The sequence below is a fragment of the Sturnira hondurensis genome, unplaced genomic scaffold (assembly GCF_014824575.4).
Source record: "Sturnira hondurensis isolate 20B ecotype Veracruz unplaced genomic scaffold, ASM1482457v3 Scaffold0004136, whole genome shotgun sequence".
Taxonomy (NCBI): Eukaryota; Metazoa; Chordata; class Mammalia; order Chiroptera; family Phyllostomidae; genus Sturnira; species Sturnira hondurensis.
In genome coordinates this window covers 48732063-48757603 of record NW_028076767.1, presented here as the reverse complement: position 1 = coordinate 48757603, position 25541 = coordinate 48732063, and the positions used below count along the sequence as shown (strand labels likewise).

At 37.8% G+C, this 25541-nt stretch overlaps 1 long non-coding RNA gene across 1 annotated transcript in view; it reads left to right on the top strand.

Moving 5' to 3' along the window:
• The window catches only part of LOC118985762 (uncharacterized), a 45736-nt gene that overhangs the window by 9516 nt on the left and 10679 nt on the right, over nt 1-25541 (top strand). The window contains exon 2 of the long non-coding RNA XR_005066189.1: nt 12257-12427. This is a non-coding gene — a long non-coding RNA (uncharacterized LOC118985762). The remainder of the gene's footprint in view (nt 1-12256; nt 12428-25541) is intronic.

Sequence of the window (25541 nt, the reverse complement as noted above, 5' to 3'; positions counted from 1 at the left end):
CTGGGGTAGGGTTTAGTAAATTCTCAGAGCTCCCAGAAATATGATTTTTGTCCATAGGCTTTCTATTAGGTTTTGTCTCTAACATAGTCTCCGTCTTTATACTTCTTCAGCCCAGCTTAAGCTCCACAGGGTGGGGTGAGAAGGATTCTTGCAAGTAAGACTATTGCTTCCCCCCCTCCCCCCAGCCTCATTCCACTTGGAAGGGTAGTGCTCTGCTAAGAAAGATGTCTGCTGCTGTATGGGGAAGAACTGAGCACAGGGATAATGGCAGCTGACCCTTCAGCTCTCTCTCTTGCCTCAATTTGTGTTCCTCAGCAGTCCCACTCTAGCTCCACAGGGTGGGACAAGAGGGATTCCTGTATGTAGGACTATTGCTTCCCCTCAGGCTGGTGTTGCATGACGAGTAGTGCCCTGAGAAATATGGCTTCTGCAATGTGGGGAGCGACTCTGCCCAGGGATCTTGGCAGCTGCTCCTTCAGCTCTGTCTGCAGAGCCACCAATCTCAGACTCTACTCATGTGGCTCCAGTTTGCTGTGCCCTTCCTCTGCCAGAACCCAGGGCAAATGGCTGCAAAGGAATTTTGGTGCGTTATCCCTTTATGAGGCTCTCTGCATCTCTACGTGTCTCTCCCTGGTGGAGAGAATACCCTCTGCTTTTCACAGCCAGAGGTGATTTGGGTTTCTTTCCTGGTTCTGGTGCTCTATGTTGGGGAGCCCAGCTTGGGGCTTATACCCCACGCTTCTCAGGGGGAACCCCACTGGGTTAAATATCCACTCAGTGCTTCAGCTGCCGCCCATGGGATCCCCACCAGCCCTCTCACACCTCTTTGCTCCCTACCATTCTCGTTATGGTGAAGTGGTTTCTTCCATAAGTACTTGGTTTTAAGGCTTCTCTCCAGCTAGTGCTAAGTTTGTTATTCAGGATGGTTTTTCTCTAACTTAGTTAAAATTCCAGTTTGGTCGTAGAAGGAGGTTAATGTAGCCTCCACTTTCTCTACTGCCATCTTTGATGCCCAATGCTATTTTAAACAAAAACACAACCACCAAGTAAAAGTAGTTCTTAAGTAATTATTACATTTTTAAATAATATTGTCCATAAAGTTATACGGCAAATACTCACTTGATTTTCATTACTTCTCTTTGAATATTTCAGTTTTTCACTGCCCTAGGAGCATGGGAGTGGCCTGTAGAAATAATTCCTTCCTGGATTGCTCGTTTTCCTATGGAAAAAAATAAGAAACTGGGAAGAATAGTCCTACAGTGACTTTTTCAGTGGGAAGCTGGATCATTTGCTTAGGCCAAATACTATGTGCTTGTATAAAATACTTGGATATAATGCATTAAGTACTGAATGAAAGCAGAGTTTAGAAAGACTTTGAAAAGTGAAAAAACATGGTGTAGCCAGGTGATTTCCGACGCATAACAGCACAAGAATTTTAGAATTATGCAGAACTCCCCACTTTAGATCCACCCTTAGTATTCTGTGAGCCTGATTGCTTTTTCTTACTGTCACAGTGCTCTTGATTTGGGGGGAGTTTGCTGTCAGGGTCAAAAATGCGTTTTAGTTTTGTTTTCTAGTAATTGTTCATATAGTTAGTTCTTGTCATGTTGTAGATATATCACATTACCTTTAATAAATGACACACATAATTTCCTAAACAGGATTCCTGAATGTATTTACAATGATTTTCATTTCCTTTTCTGTCCCACTTAGGCTGGCCACAGAAAATCAATATGTATCAATCCATCCTTACCCAGGCAATATTGGTTATAATGCTTTCAGAGTATTGAAACAGAACTATGCTGGGAAAGGTTTTCCAAAGTTATTTTTAAAAAAAGACTTGCTTTGCTTTCTCATAATTCCTTCCTTGTAACTCATTAAAATCATAATTAAAATTTTACGTTATTTGGCCACTATGGCATCTGAATCAGTAAGAGGCTGCAAGTAGACTCTCTCATGCTGGCCAATAAAGTCCCCTAGGGCTGAGTGTCACATGACTAACTCTGAGCTTGGAGATTCCAGTATAAGGTTTTATATTCAGAGATCTTCACGCACCTTATGGGCAGGGCCAATGAGAGCAGCCTCAGAGCCACCTACGGCCTGTCCTCGGCTCCCTGCTACGGCTTTTTTGTGAGGTCATTACAGTCACTTTCTTGATCTCTTTCTATAATCTTTTATTTAATTACCTCAATTATAATTCTCAGTAGCAAGGGGTTTCTTTCTGTTTATCAACAACAGCTAATATAATACCTGATATGTATCATGAGCCCCCTAAATTGTTTTGCTGATTGAGTATGTGAATAATCTTGTCAGATAATTATCTTACCCTTTTCTTTTACCCACTGAGTGATAGATACTCATTACATTCTAAGATACTCCCTTTCTTTCATGTGCTTCCATGTTAATGCTTTTTAATGTGATGACTTCCACGTCGCATAAATGTCCTGAAGCCATGTCAAATTTTGTATTGCAGGCTTTTTATTGCATGAACTCCATTCGAGGTCTCCTACATTACCAGGAATTTCCTCTGTATGCATTCCCTATTTCATGATTCTGCACTCTGCTGTTCTGTAATATCACTGTTCTGCTGCTGGTATACACATACACACAGCACATCATACACTATTGCATCAATGGATTGATTGTAAATAAATTATAATTTTATACTAACTTGTAATAAAAATGTTAAGTAACAATTGTGTAATAAAATATAGTAATATGTATTATACCAGTTTGTGAGTGTTCTCATGCACATACTCATTCAATGAATCACCACGGCATTTGATTGAAATTAGAATTTTTTTAGCAATATTGTTGTTCTGCTCTGGATCCACTTTCTGCCATGTATATTGTTTTCTGGTAAATAATTCCAACCATAATGCTTAGCAAGTGTCAATGCTGAATCAGGTACAAAGAAACCAAGGGTGCATGCTCAGAGTTAATATAGCTATTTTACTGCAGTTTAATGTGGCAGAAGGTAAAGGTAAGCAGACAATATGGGACTGGAGGAAATTTCTGCCACAGCCAGGTAGAACTGACAAAAAAGTGGATGTTCTGACCTGATGTGGTATCTGGGTGTCTGAAGATAAAGAGTGAGTGCTAATATACCAAAAATGTGTTCAGTTCATTTGTGTGGGAAGGGTGATTCAGTCACAGAGTCAGCAAGTCTGTTTCTAAAAATGCATTCTCTGAGATAATGGAGTCTTGTAACTTGGCTTACCTATTAGTTCTTTAAGTAGTGTAGCATAATGATTGATGGGATGTGTAATGGACTTCGCAGTCACACAGATTGTAGTTCAGCTCCCAGACATGGCATCTTACTGCCTGTGTAAGTTTGGACAAGCTATTTAAACTATCTGAGCCAGTTTCCCTTTCTATAAAATTCAGCTATCTACCTGTGTGATATCGTAAAGATGGAAAGGTCTATGTAGAACATTTTTCACCACTGAATTTGGGACAGAGGAAATGTGTGCAAGTTTAGTTGTTACTGCTAGTCATTCTTTTTGTTTATAAGTCAAGAATGGGAGGAGCAAAATAATTCCCAGGGTTTTTTTTTCAAAGATTCTATTTATTTATTTTTAGAGAGAGGGGGAAAGGAGGGAGAAAAACATCAATGTGTGGTTGCCTCTCATGTGCCCCCTACTGGGGACCTGACCCACAACTCAGGCATGTACCCTGACTGGGAATTGAACCAGTGATCCTTTTGTTCACAGGCCCACACTCAGTCCACTGTGCTACACCACCCAAGGCTAATCCTTAGGGGTTTTAACAGCTTCCTAAATATTACTCCTTAGAGAATTTTGAAAAAATAAAAACCAAAAATTCTTCTATATTGGCTAGTTTTTCTATTTTTCCACATTTATAATTAAATCATTGGTCATCAACTGGTTAAGTTAGTATTATATAAGATGGCAGAATTGTGAAAAACATTCTAGCAGTGAGACAATTGTCAAGAGTCTAGGAAGAGTGTGATGATTAAAAGTATGCTGATGAAATGCCAAAATGCCTGGGTTTGAATGCTGCCTGTAGTTTTACCTCTGTGACCTTGTCCGCATTATCTAACTTCTCTGTTCTTCAGTTTTTAATCTGATAATGGTATTAATAATAATGCCTACTTCATGCCCTGGCTGGTATGGCTCAGTGGATTGAGCGCCGGCCTTCGAACTACAGGGTCACTGGTTCGATTCCCAGTCAGGGCACATGCCTGGGTTGCAGGCCCAGTCCCCAGTAGGAAGCACATGAGAGGCCACCACACATCGATGTTTTTCTCCCTCTATTTCTCCCTCCTTTCCTCTCTGTCTGAAATTAAAAATAAATGAAATCTTAAAAAAATAGTGCCTGCTTCATATGGGCATGATGAAAATTAAATGGGTTAATATATGTTATATTAGTTTTCTATTGCTATGTAACAAATTACCGCAAACTTAACAGCTTAAAACAATGTCCACTTACTAGTGGATAGTGCTGTAGGTGAGAAGTCCTGCACAGTGTGGCTAAGTTCTTTGCTCAGGGTTTCACAAAGTTGAAATCAGGGTCAGCTTGACTGAATTTTTGTCTGATCATTCTGGGGAGAAATCTATTGTACATCCAAGTTCTTGTTGACAGAACTCAGTTCCTTGTTGTCATAGGAGTGAGGTCCCCATTTTCTCCTTGCTGCAGCTGGAACCTCTCACAGCTCCTAGAGGCCACACTCATTGCTTGTCATGTGGCCCCTTCCACTCAAAGGCAGCCACGGAGCCTCTCTTGCACTGAGTCCTTCTTACCCTTAATATCTGTCCCCTGCATTCAAAGTGTTCAGGTGATTGAGTCAGGCCCACCTGGATACTCGATCAGGTCATTGAGTTGGGACCCTAATTACAATGAAAATTTCTTTTGCCTTATGAGGGACACAGAATCATGGGAGTGAAATTTTACCATGTATGTAATCTTGGAATTATTAAAAATGTACACCAGAGGGCAGGGATCTTGCATTTCACCTTAGAATCCATCTTAATGTTGTACCTCTATCAAATGTTAGAATGTGCCTAGCACAAAGTAAGCACTGTATGTGTGTTAGCTCTTAATGAGTATCTAAAACATTCACAGAAATGTTTAAAATAGCAATGTCACAGTGATGGCAAGTTGATGATAAAGTGGTACCCCAATGCACCATTAAAGATATGAATTGGTAGAGACTTCCTGCCAGGCGATCTGACAATGTGTATTGAAAATCCAGTAATTCTACTTTTAGGAATTCATCCTAAAGATATAATCAGAATTATTCACAAAGACACATGAAAGAAAGTGTTAATTATATGATGATTTATAATAAGAAATACTTTTAAAAAACCAATCTCTCTTAGAATTTCAGTTGATATTATGGCACGGCTATTCAATGAAATGTTATGTGGTATTAAGCACAAAAATAAAAACCAAATAAAACAAAAACATGTGCTTCTGGAAATTATTTGATGAGAAGGGAACGTGCTCATGTAATAAGTAGAAAAAGCATAGGTCACAAAATTGCATATATAGTGTTAATCAATTCACATTCCTTCCTGGAGTGGGAGTTGGCCTTTTGGCAAGACATGGTCACTTGGGAACACACCCTGACAAGTCTCCTCAGATTGCTGGAGGTAAAACTAGCTTCTAGGGACTTCTTAGGAGCCCCAGCATCCCCATGGAGTTGTAGGGGGGATTTTAGCAAGACAGGGTCACTTGACTAGGTAGGTCACCCTGACCCTGGTCATGCCTGTTCAACCAGGGTATCCTCAAAAGAAGACTTTGTATCATCTCCCCTAATTTGTGCTGCTGCCATCCATTCAATGCCTCAAAGTACAAATGATGTGGCCTGGTGTCTCACTCCTAATTTATAGCCCTCCTTTATGCTAAACTGGTTACATTACACTCTCAGTCAAGGTTTTAGAGAATTGTTTTGTTTTCACTATAATGAAAAGCCTCTGGAATACACAATAGGTACCACTGATGAATGGAGAAGTTAACAATTATTGAGAAAGCGCCTCCAGTGCACATTCTAACACTATAAAACAGCCACTGTTAATTCCATTTTACAGGTGAAAAAAAAGGTTGGCCTGGAGAAATTAACTAACTTGCTGAAAAACTGTGTAAGAAATGGTCACATCAGGTTTTCAAGCAACTGGCTTCACCCTCTTCACCATTCCAGTGGTTGCTCGTGGTTCCTGGGACTCTGCATATGTTTAACACCCAGGCTAGTCTAGTCCTACTGCATCACCACTTTTCTGTGCCTGAAGTCAGATGAGTGGTAAATATGCAGACTGCTTCTTCTCTCCAAAGCCAGGTCTCTACGCCAAAATCAGTGCCAGATCTCTCAAGTCACCAGACTGTCCATTTTTCCTTTGGAGATTGCCCTCCAACCCTCTGTGACTCTCCCATGTCCTACTTTCCCCTCCGAGTTCCCAGGACCATTCAGTCTACTTTCACTTTTATTCACCTTTATTCTACACCCATCTCGGGCTTCAGTAACCTGCCCCCACTCTTATTCTAACGTTTACCTAGTAACATCTGGTAGTCAACCCATGCCCACGGGGAACCAACTCTTCATATTAGAAGTATGGAGAAAATTATTTTGTATGCTTCTCAGAGGAATCATTAGATATAGGATTAGTAATAATACAATATTCTCATTGGCTAGATTAAGAAAATCTACAAAGCCCTGGCTGGTGTAGCTCAGTGGATTGAGCACAGGCCTGTGAACCACACGATCGCGGTTCGGTTCCCAGTTAGGGCACATGCCTGGGTTGCAGGCCTGTTCCCTGCAGGCCAACTCCCAGCAGGGGACACCCCAAAAGCAACCATACATTGATGTTTCTCTCCCTCTCTCCTTTCCCCTCTAAAGATAAATGAATACATAAAATCTTAAAAAAGAAAAAAGAAAATCTACAAAGACACCACCTTTTTTTTTCTGGACCTGGGAAACATGGAACTCTATTAAGTGATCCTGAAATAGAATTCTGAGATTTTTGACTTCTAACAAATACACAACAGGTATTGTAATTTCAGATGTCAGAAAATATAAATGTCATATGTACTCCCCTCTGTTTGCTGATAGTTTCTTCCAGCGGTGTACTCTCCAAATAGTATTCTGTGTTGTAGGGTGACTCTTAATAATGCTTAGGATTGCTTGCGCTTGATATGCAGATGGGACAGTCTCAATCAAGGGCATTTAGAGAAACTGGTTTCTCCCTCATTCACTCTCCCTTCTCACCTACTACTGCAGATATCTGAATAGGGGTAGCAACTTAATCTCTCATAGTTTAGCTTTTCCTGCATGATCTCACTGTCTGTCGCCATGGGAATACTTGTAACATTGCAATTTTAGCAGTACAACCAGAGAACACTGCAGTGGGATCATATTGGCAACAACAAAGGAAGATGAGTCTCTCTTTTGACAAGTGTCTGTTATGCTTTGGGATCTTTTTCCTCTATCCTTTTCCTTGTGCTTACTTAAATATCTAATCATACAGTTCATTCTCTCTTTAATGACTTACTACGAGATTCTTCAAGGCCATCAGAAACCAGAAGCATAAAAGGACACACGGCCAAAAACAAGGTGGAGTGGAAACAGGAGGGAGGTGCGGAGGGCTGGGGGTGGGGGTGGGCTGGTATGGGAGTAAAAGGCAGAAAACTGTACTCGAATAATTAAAATTTTTTTAAAAAGGGAAAAAAGTCAAACGAACAAAAAATTGTGATGTTTATGTCTTTTGACCCCCACAATTCCACTGCTAGGATTATACCCTAAGAACCCTGAAACATCAATTCAAAAGAACCTGTGAACCCCAATGTTCATAGCAGCACAATTTACAATAGCCAAGTGCTGGAAACAGCCCAAGTGCCCATCAGTAAATGAGAGGATCAAAAAACTGGTACATTTACACAATTGAAAGTATTCCATTTCTTACTACACAGCAATAAGAAAAAAGGAACTCATACCCTTCATGACAGCATGGATGGAACTGGAGAGCATTATGCTAAGTAAAATAAGCCAGGTGGTGAAAGACAAACACCATATGATCTCACCTATAAGTAGAATCTAATCATCACAGCAAACAAGTGAGCAAAATAGAACCAGAGACGTGGAAATAAAGAACAAACTGACAGTGACCAGAGGGGAGAAAGGAGGGGGATAATGGGGCAAAGAAGGGGAAGGTTCAAGTCAGGGAATGTGTGTAAAGGACCCATGAACAAAGATAACCGGGGTCGGGGGAGTATTCAATGGAGGGGTGGATAGGCCAGGGATGAGTAATGGGGAAAAATGGGGACAACTATAATTGAACAACAATAAATTTTTTAGTTAAAAAAGAAACTAAAAGCATAAATGTGAGCAAATCCATGCACAAATTATTAACATGAATTTCATGACAGTTAAGGAATAAATCCAAATAGTTTCCAATAACTAATAAACAAGGTATATCCACATTTGCTTAAAACTGTCAAGAGCTGTCAGCCTTCACAAGCAAATCTTCTAAAACTTTCTGAAATCACTTGAAAATAAGAAAGTTTCTTCAACTAAATAATAATCACATCAGATCACCAAGTGACTATTTAAACTGGAGACTGGCTTTCCAACAGTGATAATCCAGAATCAGAATCTTATAATCCCAGCAATCACAGGCAGCGTGTGTGTTTGACTTTTTTAAAATCTTGAGTAATTGACTTTAGGAATAATGGTGGGTAAAATAGTGATGAAATCCTTGGCTCCATTTTCCCACAAATAAGTAAATCCTTGGTAATGGTCACCATCCATATATTCCTTTTTATCTACCAAATTAAAAATAAATTTTTTTAACATGATAAAGAAAAGCTTACTTTTTCATTGTTAATTTTATTTGCAAGGCAATCCCACAGAGTGGTACAGTGCATCTGAACTGGTCCTATTTGAAACCTGGTCTGTAAGGTGGCTTCCACTGTCTTAAATAATTGGTAAATCTAGAGACAGAGGTGGTTCTAGGTGAAATTAAATAACCACATTGCTTTGGGAAGCACTTTGACCTTTCATCTCCTTCTAACTTCTTTCTAAATTCTTTCCCCTAAAAAACAGTACAAAACAAAAAAGACCCAAGCAAACAAACAAAACAACTAGGGACCTCTCTAGCTATCGGACTCCTCCGGTTTTCTAACTTGAACTGCTCATCTGAGCCACTAAGTTCTAAGAATCTTTCTTAATTCTGAATCTTTTTGTTCTCCTCTCAAAGCTACCTTTCCTTTTACCATAGCCCCTGTTTTCTTATGAAATGACAGGATAATGAGGCTCCTTTTAAAATATAAACCAGGTCTGTCACTCTACTACATAAGCCCTGTCATGTGGCCTTCTCTCACTAGGGCAATAGCCAAAGTCTTCACAAGCTCCACACAATATGGCCCAATACCTGGCTAACCTCATCACCTCCTGCGCCCAGCCCAGGGCCTTGGCACACACCATTCCTTTTGCCTGGACTGTTTTTCCCCCAGATGTCAAAATTGCCACTCTCCCACCCCTCCATGCCTTTATGCTACTTTCTAACTGTGGCATTAGCTCATCAATCGATTATAAGCAGAATGTTCTCTATCAGCCAAACTTGTAGTCACTGTAACATTTAATTGCTTATTTTTCTCTGTAACATTGATCTCCATATGTTATATATTCAATTTACTTACCTGTTTATTATTTGTTTATGCCTTCACTCACCAATACCAAGTAAATGAGCACTATTAAAAGAAAGGTTATTTTTTCTTCTGTGTTGTTATTTTATTCTCCAGTATCTAAAATAGTCACTGATACGGGACGAAAGCTCAATAGATGTTTACTGAGTAAATAATAAATGGCTCTTAAACAAAAGGCAGCAGATGAGCAAATCTCTTTTCTACGAATGGCAAAATGACTGAATGACATTTTTAAAAATATTTTAAATGTATTTATCTTTAGAGGGGAAGGGAAGGAGAGAGGGAGAGGAATATCAATGTATGGTTGCCTCTCATGAGTCCCCTGCTGGGAACTGGCCTGCAACCCAGGCATGTGCCCTGACTGGGAATCGAACAGCGATAACTCTGGTTCGCAGGCCCACGCTCAATCCACTGAGGTACACCAGCCAGGGCTGAATGACATTTTTCAACCATCTGAACTGAGACATAGTGAAAGAACAAGTCAGTGGGTGTTCCGAGTTGAGACGTTCAGATCCATTGAGGTAGGGGCAGGTCTGTCAGAATCTAAAACCATATGCCAGCTGCGGATATGAGGAAGCAGGAAGTACAGAAGCAGAAGAAGCCAGTCGGCAGAAGGACCCAGAACAAATATGTCCCAAGGAAAAGTAGCTACCACTATTGAAAGAGACTCCGCGGTCACTGAGGGGCATGAGAAAAACGGCCTGTCCCAAGGCTGCTGCTACTTTGTAGAGAAAGTCTGTCTCATTAGACTTGTTTCTTACCACCAGGAGGGCACAGCTAGGACTGCCATACTGCAAATTGATGGCTGAAGTTGTCGTCTCTTCTTACTAGCATATATTGTGCAGGTAGCCTTTGTAAAATAAGCTTGTTCTCCCAACTGAAGTATCTCTAAAAGGTGTTTGGGGTTGTGTTGGGCTAATGGAGGGTTTTGAATCCTTACTCTGTTATCCTTTCCAGGTCACGGATCTGAACTATTCTTTGTCTATCCTACAGAGCCAGTCCAGGTTGAGCTTTAAATAGAACAGACTGACAACTGTCAGAGGGCAGTAGGGTTGCAGGTCTGAGTGAAAAAGGCGAGGGGATTTAAGCCCCCCCCCCAAAACAACTAACTCATAGAGACAATAGCGTCATGATTACCAGAGGGAAAGAGGGAAGGGGGGAGGTAGAAGAAGGTAAAGGAAGAATAAATGGTGACAAAAGGAGACTCGATTTGGGGTGGTGAATACACAGTACAATATACAGATGATGTGTCATAGAATTGTACAGCAAGGTCACCCCAATAAAGTCAATACAAAGAAAGAAATTCAAATAATAAATTATAGTGTAATCTAAAAATTGCTCCTTTTATTTTATAAACAAAATTAGCAAGGGAGAGGAAGAGGGTGACTGTGAAACCTGAGGATGTAAAGACTGCTTCTGCAGGTGAATGGGCATGGGTCAGCTTTTAGAGGAGATCAAACTGGGAAGGCATGGAGCGGGAGCTACCGGACTTGAGCCGCAGGTTCTTCCTTTGGTCTAGGCGTGCATCTCTTGTTCTCCACAGATCATACTGCTTACAGCCTGCTGTCTCCTTGGCTGTGAGACCATTTTTTTGTTGTGCCTGCGCTATCATTTCCCTTAGGGTAGAGAAATCTTTCTTTATACCTTTGTTACGGATAACAGTAGATGAAAGAGAACACTAAGATGACTGCATGATTATATTACATCTGGCACTCTTTCCTCATTGAGGTTACCTGCATTTGTAGGAATTTGTGTTTGCAACTGCAGATCACGTTAACAGCTACTCTGTAGCTATGAATAAATTATTACTCTCAGAGGTTTAATGACTCATCTAAACTGACATTAACAAATTTTTTAAATGCATCAGACTACCTCTGACTGGCTTTCCCTGACTGTGTTGATACAGAGAGTGAAGTCTTAAATTGAATATTTTACCCGGTAAAATATTTAGGGACTGTGGCTTACCCTATATAAAATTAACTGAGCCAGCCTCCCTGACAGAGGACTCAAGTATTCCCTATAGCTCTGCTTAATTGACTGGGAACAGGATGAGGCATCTAAATTCTGCAGGTATAGCCATTCCTAGCAACCAGTTTGATTTTTGATGGACAAAGAGCCCCAGGAAAGTAGATGCCTTTGCAGTGAGAAAAAAGAAACTCCAAGCAAGATAGACATGCCCTAATCAGTATTCTCTGGGTATGACAGCATGCTGGGGAGTGATCTGTTTTGTTCTGAACTCTGGCTCTGTCCAAGACTGCACCCGGTTTACCAGAACAAATCAAATACATGCATTTGACTCCTGTTTGGATGTTTGAAAACACTGAAACATATTCCTTTACGCAACTCTCTGATTCCACATTGTTAATTTTGACTTGTTCTTACGAAATACCGTTGTCAGGTGAGGATGCAAATAACAATCAAGGTAGAATTGTTTTCAGTGTTTTCAAACATTATGGAAGGTATAATTTTTGCACGGATGTGATAATATGGTAGATGTCATTCAGAAAATCACAGCTCCCCAAAGCAGTTTGGAATCCTCAGCTATGCAGTCGGTGGTCAAATACTAAAACACACTGTTGTCCATGTTCTGTTCCAGGTACATGTGACAGGGCTGCAGCTATGAGTGGGACTTTAAGGGGGAAGTGTGAAGAAGTCGACGGCTCCTCACTCTGCTCCTCTGCGCAGGAATCAGATGATGACGTTTTCAGCTCTGACGGTGCTGACCGTATTGATAGTGCCGATCCATCCACTTCTCGTCGTTTCACCGGTGAGTGTCTGAAGCCGTGTTTCAGGTTGGGCTCCAGGTGTGTTGTGTGGTCGATTCTTGGAGTTTCTGTGTTTATCTGCTGGGTTATACCTGCTCTAGAGTTTGAAATGTTCAGACGTCTTTGCAAACTGTGATATCATTTTGGTTAGTTATCTCAATGGTACACTTTTGCTCATCTCCATGGCATGAGCATAAGAGGCAAAAAATGAGTTCAATCGAAGGTAAGCAGGTAGAAATTAAAAATGATTTTGTATGTCTCTTCAATTTTTTGAAACAAATTTATTTTTAAAAAATCTAATTGAGTCCTTGGCTTGTGTGCCTCAGTGGATTAAGTGCCGGCCTGTAAACTTAAAAGTCACTTGTTCTATTTCCGGTGAGGGCACATGTCTGGGTTGCAGGCCACGTCCCTGGTTTGGTGTGTGCCAGAGAAAACCAATCAAGGTATCTCTCACATATTGATGTTTCTTTCCCTTTCTTTCTCTCTCTCTTTCTCTGTGTCTAAAAATAAATAAGTAAATTCTTTTAGAAATCTAATTGATTGAGATCTTTGGAACTTCTATACTGGCTAATGAGTTGTGGAATACTTGCGGTACTGAGTACAACAGATTTACTTCCTAGGTGAGAAAAATGATGTTTGTTTTCCAAAGAATCGTGCACTGAAATCAAAGCCTTGAAGTCCCTGAAATTCTACAGATGTTTAGACACTGGTAAACCTCAAACTCAAGGCCAGGTTCAGGCACTACAGTGACTGTAGCTTTCTACGTATGTATACTACTCCTAAGCAGTTAATGTGAACAACATCATTTAGCTTTGTGTGCAATGTTCTGACTTCAAATTCCAGCTATTTCAATTGTATTCCCGACACACATAAAGATTTTGAAAGAGACAAAGTTTTACCAACATCTCCACATCTACTCAACCCCAGTCATTAGGGGAAGAGGGACCTTCAAATTAATTTTAAAAGAATGAACATCATACAAAGCAAAAATTAACAAGGTGAATAAAAGCCCCACAAAATTGCCTTATTGGATGGTGGGTATAAACTTCGTTTTGAAGCTGTGTCCCATAAAAATTATACAAAACAAGAGTTTTGTCCCTCCCCTCATAAAAGTTTTTTTCCCTAGCATTATTTTTCAGCATTTGTGTTTGGAGATTTTTAACACACTGAAACAGACTTTTAAAATCCACACTACCATTTATGCAGTGTGTCTACCCCTAAAATTCCACTTTTAACCCACTTTTCCCCAACCCCCCAAATTCAGAAGTTTGCTCAGTATTCATGAATTCTCCTTTATCAATGTTAGACATATTTAGCATAAAAATAGTATAATTTATAAGAATATTTGCCCTTTGTATTATTTAACTCTTGACTAAAGTAGAACTTATTTTTATGAATTTGCAGAAGGTGTAATAAGATGAAGAGGAAATAAAAGAACACTTTGGGAGAAAAGAGAAAACAATAGCTGTTGAGACCAAGAGTCTCTGGTTACATAGAAAGGCTACTGAAAGGCTATTGCCAGTCAGTGTAGTATTTATGGGGTGGTGAGCTTTGTTTGAGATGTAGCCTTTTCACCCCTTCCTCTAAGTGACTGTATCCTTGTGAGGCCACATGCCTTGCTGTCACCTGTGCTTAGAGGAGTCCTGAGCACTGAATGATACTTAGACTTCTTTACTGAGTGAATAGATTAAGTTTAGACAGTTCTCTATTTTAACATTTTTATTGACAAATAAAAATTGTACATATTTAAGGTGTTCCACGTGATTTTTTGATGTATGACTACATCATGATAATGATTTAACAATCAAGCTAATGAACACGCCCCTCACCTTATCACCTCATGCAGTTGGTTGGGGTTTTTTTTGTTTGTTTGTTTGGGTTTTCTTTTTTCTTTTCTTTTTTTTGGGGGGGGAGGGGTGGTGGTGGTCATGAGAACACTTGAAATCTATGCTCTTGGCAAATTTCAAGTGCACAATGCATTATTTATATAATTTTGGACAATTTTTAAAAACTGGAGAGAATGAGCTCACTAGCTGTTATTATCCTTAGAAAAGCATCAGTATGCGTTTAAATTCAAACTGCTCAGGAACACTCTACGAAATACATTTTCTTTGTACCTTGAAGAGCTTTCCTTCTCCAAGCCCTGGAGGAGCATTGCAGGAGCTGCCTAGTCTTTTTTATGTATTTTCCTTTAGCCACCCTTGAGCAACATTGTTACCAAAGACCCGACTTCTTTGAGACACGACCTCATCTCGTGCAGTGCGGCATTTTCCATGTGCCTGTGATTTTTTTTTTTAACCTTCAGCGTGCTTACATCCTCTCAGTGTCTCTGCCTCTCCTAAAGTTACAAATTGACTCTCCTGGAAAAATCAATTGCAAGACTTCTATGCAAGATGCCTATTGATTTCTACAGCTTGTGAGTTCAAAAAGTAGCTATAATGTTCTTATAAACACCATCAGGTCTTACAATTGTGGCTCAGGATTCTTTCCAGATGAAAATGATGTTCTGGAAGTTTTTAAAAATTATAGGTCAGGTGCTTGTAATAAGTACCTGAACAGTTCCCTGAAAGGGCAAAAGTTGGAATGGAGAGAGGTTTTATTTTGATAAAATGAACTATTTGATAACTGTTTTTGACATCTGGTCATAACTTTTCTGTTTCATCACCATTATGAGAGTCTGTGGAGAAAGAGACATCTGTGTACAGAGGAGAAGATGGGCCTGCAAAGAAAACAGCTGCAGAGTTTGATTAGCTTTTTCCAGCACCGCTATTAAAGAGCATTTCTCTGTGAATTTTCAAGGGCTTTGAGGGAACCATTTGCTGATACTCCTCTGTGAGGAAAAGGAGACAGGCATCATTGAGCAACTTGTAATGGGATGTATGACCAGAACCATGGTGTGGGATACACAGGAGAGAGGAAGAGTAAGGGAGAATAGATGAAAAGAAGGGGGATTTCTGTTACTTGGCACTCTTTTTAGCCTGATCTCTAATATAAAACTTTATTAATTACTTTATAAACTTGGGCAAATTGAGAAAGGAAACCCCTTTAATTAACGTTTTGAGAAGATCTAATGTTTTGTGTCTAACAAAGACAAGCAACATTAAAGCGTTGAACTCATTTTGAATTCAAAGAATGTTAGAACTAGTAGGGCCTTTGAGAAAATCTAGGCTGGTTCCTGTATTTTAGAGATGTGGAGAGTGGGGTCCAGAGAGAGTAACTTGGCAAGAACCCCAATGTGAGTCAGCAGCAGAGGACTTCGCCGCAGATCCCCATGGTCTCTGCTGGTCGGGTGGACCACTGACTGCTAAGTAGAGGGAGCCAAGGCACCAAGTGAGAGGCATGCCTCTGCCTTTTGTGCCAGCTCCTCTTAGAAATAGAATGAATAAGTCTATCTTTTGGTAAAGGTAATTGGCATATTGTCTCCTTTTGCCTTTTTTTTTTTCAGTTGGTTTCCGCTGAAAGTGCTGTTATCTCTTGGATGTACTATAATGCCAGTGACACGTTTATGAATAAATTCAATGAGCTAAAGCAGTAGTGGCCAGAGAATTTAATTGAGTGTGAATAAACAATTTGCCTTCCCCTTTCCGTAAGTGACAGGGCAGACTGTTGAGACTTTCCTTGTATGTCACTGACATTGATGGAGATACCTTACAGCAAACATGTTGTTTTGCATTTACATGAGGGAAATCGGTTTGTGTTGGGGACATAGTGCTACCTGTGTAATGTGAAAATGTTACAATGAAGAGGGGGCGAGATGAAATATGCAGCACACTTCTTCAATAGAAGCTAACAAATAGAGGGTCATTTCATCTACTTTAAAAATAAAATCTTTTGTGCATTCCACTTTTGCCAGGGGGGTGAATGGGCATCCTGGACTCCCTGGGAAAAGAAATAATGATATCTTTCCATTCTCTGAACTCCAGGTCCCTACTTTACTTGTTCAATAATTCAAGTCCTCAGAAATCCACTTACCTTGCATTTCGATTAGAGTCACTTAGTCACAGCTTCTGATTGAATGGAGTAATTATATTCCATTTGCTGGCTAGGTACAGAATTGGCTTTTACATTTGCTTATTTATTTTAAGCTCTTGAAAACGTAATTTTGGCTTTAATCTTAAAAGCCAAATTGGATCAAATTTTAAATAAAATTTTATATATCAATATCGTAGTGAATCTAGAAAAAAACATTTGTCACTTGTGGTTCTAACTCTCAGGTAGCTTCATAAAAAACTAAATATGAAAGTAGTCTTAGTGGTGTTAATGGTATTGTTTCTCACGTCATTCAAGGAATAAGGATGCATTCTTGTGAGATCTGAAATACATCATGGAAAACCTTCCACTTTCTCACATCTATTATTCACTCAGGATGTTCAGGGGTGGAATTGATGTTGTAGTTAATGTCACAAAGAGCACAAGAATTAAAGTTGCTATTAAATATTAACAGTACCATCTTTGTTACCAAAAGGTTTTCATCTGACAGTGTGATTTGTTTACAAATATTATTTAGAGTATTTGCATTTTATAAATCTCTCTGTAAGAATCACGTTTTTATTTTGAGGTCGTCTAGCAGTGGTCATGACAATAAAAAATGATTGCCCAACTGCAAAATATCATGATTGGAAAAAGGATCCAAATGAATTTAGATGATTACAATGCTACCAAACATTTTCAGAGTACCATCTCTTTCGGCTTTGGTTTGAATGCCAGAGATTGGTTGGCTTCATACTTGTTTATGGTGGTGATGATGAAATCATAATGCCTGAAGCTAATGTCTTTGTGTTTCTGAAAAGACTTAAAATTTGTCATGCAGATCAAGCAATCTGATGCTTTCTGACAGTTCAAGGGAAGTATATTTGTGAGCATGTGAATGCAGAAAAGAATTAAACCTGGCTCCGCTTTAAAAAAAGAAAAGGAAAGCAGAGAAAAGGAGTTAGTCGGTGCTACTTCTATATTGGCTCTGATATCTAACCATCTACTTGTTTGTACTCTGAAACTATTACTTCTTTCTGCCTGAGAAACTTGGGAATAAACTGGGAATGTTTTAGGGCCATAGAATTAGTGCACCATATGTTTTATATGTTCAGTTATAGTGATCTGGTATGAACTAGAATAATTAAATGTCTCAGATTTATTGAGTTCCACTGAGATTTGGGTTAAGGCTAGAAGCATAGTTTTTTAAATAAGAAGAGAGATTGTAATTGTAATAAATATAACAAAAGATAAATATTAATAATTTGTAATAATTATTGTAATGACTTGTAATTAATAAATTGTAATAAATATAATAAAGGATAAATATTTGATTTTCCATGAAAATCTAACATGTAAATACTAAAAAGTCACTTTCTTCCATTTACATTTAATTATCAGGTAGAAAAGATTTTCAGTGAATTAAATTTGAAAGGGATGCTCAATTTATTCCATTTGGTTTTATCTTAGCTCACAAATATAATAATGAAGCAATAATAAAGTGATTTGTGTAATTTATAATTATAGGAATTTGCATGAAATATTATGAAACTTATTTTATATGAGGAATTATTAAATTATTTTAAAATCCTTAACAAATATGGGCAGTGGTCTAAATAAGCATGATTACCATTCCCTCCAAAAAGTACCCCCAACTCTTTGAAAACAATTTCCAAATCACTGTGAAAACTGCTATCCAGAGTGCAAAAAATGCTGGATATTTCCAAGTAAAATACAGTAGTGGGTCCCATTACTTGTGACATTATGGAAATCTGGAGTGAATGGGATGCTATATGTGTTTATGCCATGATTAGAGGATGATGTTAGTGGAAATATTGTGACATGAAAATGTACATATTTTAGTTTTAAATCATATTAATAAAATTGCTTTTAAGTATTCACAATAAAGAATACTTAATATAGTTCACCTTTAATATATGTAACTTCCACATTATACTCTATTTTTTTATTTTAAAGATTTTATTTATTTATTTTTATAGAGGGGAAGGGAGGGAGAAAGGGAGAAACATCAGTGTGTGGTTGCCTCTGACACGCCCCCTACTGGAGACCTGGCCCACAGCTGAGGCATGTGCCCTGACTGGGAATCTAACCAGTGACCTTTCAGTTTGCAGGCCGGCACTCAATCCACTGAACTACACCAGCCAGGGCCATTATATTCTAAATCATAGCAATGACAGAGTTGGGGATATTGAATTCCATCTTAGGGGAGTTGGTTTGGGAAGAAATACTGACTATTAATTTTAAACATAGTTAATTTTACTAACATAGACTATCCTATTCCATAATTTTCCCAAAGATGTCATCCATTATCTTGCTATGTTGTATCTGACTTTTACTCTGTTTGCTGTTTCTATGACACACTCATGTCGGCTTGGAGACAGCAGTGTATAATATATATGTATGCATTTCTATCTGAAATTTGTACTACTCTCTCCAAGCCAAAATGATGGTATTGTAATAGATAATACAATAGATATACAGATAAACACATTTTAAGGGTATTATACCACCAGAGTAATTGATCATTCAGCTGACAATTATGGTGGTCACAAATTAGTACTAAAATTAAATGTTATACTAAGATCATGGCTACATAAGACATACATATCATACATTAGTCTTGAATTTTTAAAAAATGAATAAAGTTGGAGAGACAGCAAAAAGAAATCCTAGGAAGTAAACTTAAATAAATAATTAATGGACATTAATAAAGTAGCATCTGTATTTTAAAAATTTCCCCATATGAAGTAAGAAAATGTTTTGATGGAAAATTAAAGAATAAAATAGAATCCAAAAATGACAGAGCTTAAATAAACATTGTTATTTTTGACAGAATAGCTCTTACATTTTTATCATTCACTTGTTTTGTCCCTAGAATATGGAAATGGTTGAAATTCATAATTACAATTACTTTAAACTTCTTGATGGCAAGGGCTGTGTACTGTATTTCCCCCACATCGCTTAATGGCAATAACTGTAACAGCAAGCTGTATTATATGCAGTAATTTTGTCATTTGCCAGGCATTTTGCTAGATGCTTTAAACAAATTATTTCATTTGAGTCTCACAACATTAGCTACTAAATAAGGTTATTTTGATTGGCATGTTCATGACTTTTTGCCAGAAATGAAATGACTTAATTAATCAAATGATTTTTGTCATCTTAAAAATGACATGAGTGAAATGAAATAGATTAATTGCATAGAAATTAATTAAGACTGTTGGACATTTAGGGTCTTCTTCAATTGGTGCAGACCCAAGGAAACGTCTTCATATCAGATGTTCATAAAGTTCCCAATTCATGCATATAATATAGCCAGTATAAATAAAACCACTTTTCAAACTCCCTACATGGTTTTACCAACCTTTACATTTATTAAGTTAAAATTTAATACTCTAAGATTAGAACACTGAGATATTTTGGCTTTATTTATTACTTTACAAAGCTAAACATGTCAAAAATTTTAACTGTAAGGATGACTGTTTTTGCAATATGTTTTCTTATGATAAAAATACTTTATGAAAACTTACATGATAGATTAGTATGTGGCCAATAAAAAGCTGAACAAATGTATTGTCATAAAAATATATTCATGTCAATACAGTTTGCAAAATTATATTAGTTTCATTCTGTTTGTAAAATCTTATGTATGGGGTATAAATTTGATAAGATCCACATGTAAAAAGAAACATTTTTAATAGAAATATGGGTAACAGCTCTGGCTGGTGTAGCTCAGTGGATTGAGCGAGGGCCTGCGAACCAGATGATCACGGTTCGATTCCCAGTCAGGGCACATGCCTGTGTTGCAGGCCAGTTCCCGGCAGGGGCCAGTTCCCAGCAGGGGATGCACCAGAAGCAACCATACATTGATGTTTCTCTTCCTCTCTCCTTCCCTTCCCCTCTAAAGATAAATAAATAAAATATAAAAAAAAAAGAAATATGGGTAACAACAGAAATTTCCCATGCATGGTGAAATTATGAGTAACTTTTGTTATCTATATGTTTTAAATATTTCACAATATTTGTGTTCCCAATTTGTTTTCATATGTTTTAGCCTAAACAAACTTATGTTCATTCATTATAATAGCTTTCTAGAATGTCTCACTATTACAATTTCTGCTGTCATGAGCTGTTTGTAAATAAATCTTAGATTAAATCCCTAAAGATGAAAACCATAGTTCAAAAGTATCTTTTTTATTGTTTTTTTTCCCATTACCATTTATCCTCATATCCTCTTAATTGCCCTTCTAGAAAGCTTGAGCAATTTGTATGCCCGCTGCTGGTAACTGATGCCTATTTCTCCAACATCTTGCCCACGTAGGTTTTCTCATTCCCTCTCTCTCTGTGTTGTGAGTTCGCCAGTTTGACGGATGAAAACTAATATGCTACTGGCATTTTAACTTGAATTTTTCTAATAGTGAGAAGCTAATTATATATATTTATTTATTTGCTTTTTTGTGTATATAAATGTTCTATTTTTCTGTATCTGAATGCTTTTTATTAGATGATTCCTCTTTCATTGCTTTATAATATAATATTAAGGGTTATTGGATTAATGTCTGTGCAATCATATATTGCCTGTTTTTTTTGTCATGTAAATCCTTCTATGCCTGCCATGGAAACATGTTTATGTGCTCACACATATGTGATGATTCGGCTATTAGGTAATGCTTGGGCAGACCTCCTGCCCCTAAAAATTATTGCACACAAATGATCTCTTCTAGAACTGCCATAAAATTTTATTATATATTTAAATCTTTAGACCATTTCAAAATTATGTTGGCATATTGTGTGAAATTAGATTATTTCCAGTTCTGCTAAAATCACATATTTAATAATATAATGTTTTCTACCGATTTGAAATTCTATTCTTAATCTTAAATGAATTCTTACATAGCATAATATCCGTGTCTGGTTTGCTTTCTATGTCATGATCTGGATGACGATTCCTACACTAACGAAAGTGCTATATGTTGACTTGGTGGTAAGTTTTATTATCTCACATAGGAGTTCTCAGTTTTCCTAACCCACTCCTACAAATACAATTCACTACCAGACTCTCTGAGTTATCCTCACACAATTATTTGAATTTTAAAAGAATTTTGTCAAGTTTCTAAACAAACCATTGCTATGCCATTGGAATTACATTTAATTTAGAGTGTAACTTGGGTTACAAGGCAGATTGATATCTTGACCATATGATCTTTCCATTCCAGGTATGACAGCTTTCTATATTTAACTGATATCGTACCCACAGTTGATACTTGTGCTTTTCTTTTTCCAGTTCATTTTTCATCCTGAGTCCCTAAGTTTTAAAAATATTTTATGCCTATTATGAATAAGGTTTTGTAATATGTGTTCTAGTGTTGTAATATGTGTTCTAGTAGATTATGTTTGGCACTGGAGAAGGCATAGTTTTCTTTGTTTGTTTGTTTGTTTCTTTTAAAGGAAATGTTTCCTGTAGTTTGGATGTAGGATATCCTTTATCCTAATAAGGAGTTATCCTTCCATTAGGAGTTTTTAATTGATAATAAATATGAAGTTACATTAAATTCCTCATTAGTAGCTATCAAAATAATCCCATTTTTCTTTGACCTGCTATATGATAAAGTGAAAAAAATTCCTAATATAAAACTATTATTGCCTTTGACTCTATTTCTACACTAAGTGATTTATTTAATCTCACATTAAAGAAGATTAAACTTACTCTGCAATATGCATGCATTAAGGAACCCTTAAAATGTTCAATAACATTTAAAAATTTATTTAAAAAAATGCTTCATTAAGAAAGAATGAATCTGGATCCATCTCTCATCCTGATTTTGAACAATAACAAAGCTAGAGAAATTGGAAAACAGTATGATTCTGCCGTTAAAAAAGACGCATTGATCAATGGAACAGAATAGGTATCCCCCAAATACGCCCATGCACGGACGGTCAACTAATACGTTAGAACGGAGACAGAAATACTCAGTGGAGAAAGAAGAAAGTCTTTTAAGTAAATTGTATAGGGGAACTGGATACTCAAAAGCAAAACAATGAAAATGGACCCCTGTCTTACAACACTCAGAAAAATTAACTTGAAATGGATCAATGACTTAAATAGAATGCCTGAACTATACTGCTTTTACAAGAAAAAAATGGGGGAAAATCTTTATGTCCTTATTGGCAACAAGTTTTTGAATATGACACTAAAAATAAAAGCAACAGTAGCAAAAAAAAAAACAGACAAATAGAACTTACATCAAACTAAAATGCTTTTGCACAACAAACAAGACCACTGACAAAATGAAGAGGCAGACTACAGAATGGAGAAAATATTTGCAGACCATATATCTGATAAGAGGTTAATGTCCAAAAGACAAAAGGACCACATACAACTCTATAAAAAAATAATCAATAAGAAAATGGGCAAAGGACCTAAACAGATTGTTTTCAAAGAAAATGTACAAATAGTTAACGAGTACGTGAGAAGATGATCAACGTCATTACTCCATCACCAGAGAAATACAAATCAACCACCATGAGGCATTTCTCCTGTCAAAATGGCTGTAATCAAAAGATGAGATAAATGTTGGTGAATATGCAGAGAAAAGAAAACATTTTAAAGGTATCACTTGATGTAAAAGAAAGGAAAGCTAGAAATATTATTGCTCAGTGCAAATAAATACAGAGTTGATCAGGTCTCCTTTAACTTTCTGTCCAAATAATTGAAGGATAATTATTTACATTATTTAAGAAAATAAATAACAAAGTCTCTCCTTGATTGTTAAGGTAGAATAAAGAAGGATAAACCACTCTGTTTACCATTCCACATACTGTAGCTGCAGCTTCACTTTAAACACATTTTTTTGTTTCTTTGTGGCCAGTTGTTATTTGATAGCCCCCATCTGGCATTGATCTGCATTCTTTTTGTAGTCTGGTTACTGGGCGAGAATCAAGGAAATCAACTGGCTCCTCTATCTTTAAAGACTGGCAGAATTTTTTTTATATTTTATTATTTAAATTCCCTTTTTTAAGATAAAAGAGTGTGTACATTTCTGTGATACATTTCTGTGAATTGTACACTTGAAACTTATATGATCTTATTAAATAATGTCATCCTAATACATTTTTAAGTCTATTTTATTTGTTATGCTATTATACTTGTCCTATTTTTTTCTCCCCTTTATTCCCCTCTGCCCTGTATCTGTTCACCAGCATTCCTCCCCTTAGTTCATGTCCATGCATTGTACATGTAAGTTCTTCAGCTTCTCCATTTCCTATACTCTTCTTAACCTTCCCTTGTCTATTTTGTACCTACTGTTTATGCTTCTTATTCCTTCTACCTTTTTCCTCATTCTCCCCTCTCCCTCTTCCTGCTGATAACCCTCCGTGTGATCTCCATTTCTGTGATTCTGTTCCTGTTGTAGTTGTTTGCTTAGTTTGGAGTTGTTTTTTGTGGGGTTTTTTTTTAGGTTCAGTTGTTGATAGTTGTCTGTTGTAAATTTACTGTTTATATTTTTGATCATCTTCTTTTTCTTAGATAAGTCCCTTTAACATTTCATATAATAAGGGCTTGATGATGAAGAACTCCCTCAACTTGACCTTACCCGGGAAGCACCTTATCTGCCCTTCCATTCTAAATGATAGCTTTGCTGGACAGAGTAATCTTGGATGTAGGTCCTTGCCTTTCATGGCTTGCAATACTTTTTTCCAGTCCCCTCTTGCCTGAAAGGTTTCTTTTGAGAAATCATCTGATATTCTTATGGGAACTCCTTTGTAGGTAACTGGCTCCTTTTCTCTCACTGCTTTTATGACTCTTTCCTTCTCTTTAATCTTGGATAATATAATTATGATGTACCTTGGTGTGTGCTTCCTTAGATCCAACTTGTTTGGGACTCTGAGCTTCCTGGACTTCCTGGAAGTTTATTTCCTTTGCCATATTGGGGAAGTTCTCCTTCATTATTTTTTCAAATAAGTTTACTATTTCTTGCTCTTCCTCTTCTCCTTCTGGTACCCCTATGATTCAGATGTTGGAACCTTTAAAGTTGTCCTGGAGGTTCCTAAGCCTCAATACATTTTATTTAAAAAAAAGGAAAAAAGAGAGAATTCATTCAGTATTATGGTCAACCAAGACCTGTCAACATAACCACCTTCACTTAATTTCTTTTACTGGTAACACATGACTGTATTCATTCTTTCATTTCTTTTACTGATAATACTTGGCATTTGTCCTAGCACTTCTTTAAAATATTCAGTTAGTGATTGTGGTTATATTAGTCAAGATAATTTATTGCAAGTGAAAAAAGCCGTATACAATCTAGCTTAAACAAAGAAAGAGAGATCTTACCCCATGTAACTGAGAAAGACAGGGGTGAGGTCCTATCAAGCAAAAATGGATCTGGGGTTCAAATGACAACTTCAACACTCTCCCCTCCCCAAGACTTGGCTCTGCCCTCACAATGGGAGGCCCTCATTTACTCCTACTACTTGTGTGGTTATGGTATCCCCTACTGATCTGTTGAAAATATCTTCCTCCGTGTAGATGTATACATCCTCCTGGCACTATGCTTTTGAAGCCAAGGAGCAGACACTTCCATCCCTGCATCCAACAGCTCACATGGTAAAGTATCTCCTGCCTTTGTGAAGAGTGTCTTAGTGTGTCAGCTGTGTGCCCACTTGTGTTCAGATCCGGTCTCTGCCCTCTCTTTGAAAACTGCATTTCCTGACTGCCTTGTCTATTGAATTCCTCATGGATTTGGCCAGTAAGAGGCACCACTAGGGCGGTGGAGGGCAGGATGAAAAGATAAACCAGAATATTCCAACCCAGTTATCCATGCCTCAGGTGGTATTTCCATTGGCCACTGCACCCCCTCTGTGGTTCCAGCCCTTGCTGTAGGAACCCTGTGTTTTGTGGTCCCAAGCCCCATGGAGCAGCTTCCTTGGAGACCCGGTTCCCACCAGGGAGCCCCGGGTCTTGAGCCCTGGTGACATCACTCCTTCCTTTGTGCCTCCAGCTAGAGGAGTGTCAGCATCTTCCTAAGTTGCTAATCTGTGAGGTGCTTTCTTTTCTGTTTTGTTTGGCATCTCAGCTCTTATGAAACCCAAATAACTAGTTCTGTGTATGAAATTTATTCATTGGAC